Here is a 2533-nt window from a genome sequence, read left to right as displayed (position 1 = left end):
CATCCCACCTCCATTTCCTCCTTCCATCCCATCTCCATTCCCTCCTTCCATCCCACCTCCATTCCCTCCCTCCATCCCACCTCCATTCCCTCCCCCATCCCACCTCCAGTCCCTCCCTCCATCCCATCTCCAACCATTCCTCCTCGCTCCCATCTCCATCCTCTCCCTCCCTCTATCCCATGTCCCTGTTCCATCCATCCCATATCCATTCTCCCTTCATCCCATCTCCATCAATCCCTCTCTGCCTCCACCTCCATCATCCCTCTCTCCCTCCTTTCATCCCATCTCCATCCATTTCCTCCCTCCATCCCATCTCCAGTCCCTCCCTCCCTCCATCCCATCTCCAGTCCCTCCCTCCCTCCATCCCATCTCCAGTCCCTCCTTCCATTCCCTCCATCCCACCTCCATTCCCTCCATCCCATCTCCAGTCCCTCCTTCCATTCCCTCCATCCCACCTCCATTCCCTCCATCCCACTTCCATTCCCTCCATCCCACCTCCATTCCCTCCCTCCATCCCATCCTCATCCTCACTCCCTCCATCCCATTTCCATCTTCCCTCTATCTCATCTCTGTCCTCCTTCCCTCCATCCCAACCATCTCCATTCCATCTCCCACCATCCCATCCATTTCCATTCTTTCCCTCCCACCATCCCATCCCATCCCATTTATCCCATCCCCTTCCATCCCATCTCATCCCATTTATCCCAATCCCATTGATCCCATCCCATCCCATTGATCCCATCCCATCCCATTGATCCCATCCCATCCCATTGATCCCATCCCATCCCATTGATCCCATCCCATCCCATTTATCCCATCCCATCCCATCTCATCCCATCCCATCAATCCCATCCCATCCCATCGATCCCATCCCATTGATCGCATCCCATCCCATTTATCCCATCCCATCCCATCTCATCCCATCCCATCAATCCCATCCCATCCCATCGATCCCATCCCATTGATCGCATCCCATCCCATTTATCCCATCCCATCCCATCTCATCCCATCCCATCAATCCCATCCCATCCCACTGATCCCATCCCATCAATCCCATCCCATCAATCCCATCCCATCAATCCTATCCCATCCATCCCATCTCATCTCATCCCATCCATCCCATCCCATTGATCCCATCCCATCCCATCCCATCCCATCCCATCCCATCCCATCCCATCCCATCCCATCCCATCCCATCCCATCCCATCCCATCCCATCCCATCCCATCCCATCCCATCCCATCCCATCCCATCCCATCCCATCCCATCCCATCCCATCCCCATCCATTCCTCCTCCATCCCATCTCCATCCCCCCTCCCCGTGCCATATCCCGACATCCCCCATCACCCCAAAATCCTGGCACCGTCTGGAATCGCCACCAATTTGGGAAGTGTTTGGGAATGTGAGGCCTCGAGTTTTCCCAGCTTTTCCCCGGAATGTTGGAGGAGAAAAGTGAGGGAAGCTCCAGGAAAGGAGGGGGTGGTGCGGAGATTCCTCTGCAGCCTTTCCATCCCAAAAACTGGAATTCCACCAGGGGAAAAAGTAGATCCTTGCTTGGAAGGGTCTCCTTTAGTCTTAGTCTTAGTCTTAGTTTTATTCTTTTTTTCTTAACCTCTTTTTATTTCATTTTTATTTTAAATTTTATTTTAATTTTTTATTCGTTTTAATTTTAATTTTCTTTTCAATTTTTATTTTTCGTTCTCGATGTATTTTCATTTTGAATTGCTTTTCTTTCAAATGTCACTTTTTATTTTTTAATGTTGATTTCTTTTTATTTCTTCATTTTCTATACTTCTAAAATTTTGAAAATAGTTTTTATTTTTATCTCTTTTTTAATTTTTCTCCTTTTTTCCCTTTCATTTTTCTTTCTTTTTTGCTTATTTTGATTTTGACCTTTGCTTTGATTATTATTTTACAGAATTTCTTGTTTATTTAAAAAAAATTATTTACTTCTCCTTTTATATTTGTTTTCCATTTTATTCAGTAATTTATATTTTACATAAACATTTCACAGTCATTTAATCTTTTCTATTTATTTCTTTTAAATGCCATATTTTATTTATTTATTTTTCTATTTTCAATACCTTTGCCTTTATTTTAAATTTCTTTTATATTTATTTTTATATTTAGCTTTTAAATTTATGTTCTATTTTTCTTGGGCTTTATAATTCTATTTATTTCCATTTTCTAACATTTATTTATATTTATTTTACACTTCTTTAAAATTTATATTATTTTAAATTTATATTTATTTTTATATTAATTTGATCATTTTAATATTTATTTTAAAATTAATTTCATCTTTATTTCACATTTACTGTTACTAATTTCCCCCCTATTTTTCCCACATTTTCCCCATCCCACTTTCCCATCCTTATCCCATTTTCCAACACAAATCCCATCATTTATTCCCCATTTTTCCCACCATTCCCACCCCATTCCCGCTCCTCCTGCCGACCCCGGGACCCCCCTGGATCCCCTGGATCCCATCCCAGGATTTCGGGGGGTGGGAGGGGAGGGGCTTTTGCCCCCC

The sequence above is a fragment of the Corvus brachyrhynchos genome, unplaced genomic scaffold (genome assembly GCF_000691975.1).
Source record: "Corvus brachyrhynchos isolate BGI_N302 unplaced genomic scaffold, ASM69197v1 scaffold222, whole genome shotgun sequence".
In the NCBI taxonomy this organism is placed as follows: Eukaryota; Metazoa; Chordata; class Aves; order Passeriformes; family Corvidae; genus Corvus; species Corvus brachyrhynchos.
Note: the sequence above shows the minus strand (reverse complement) of the source record.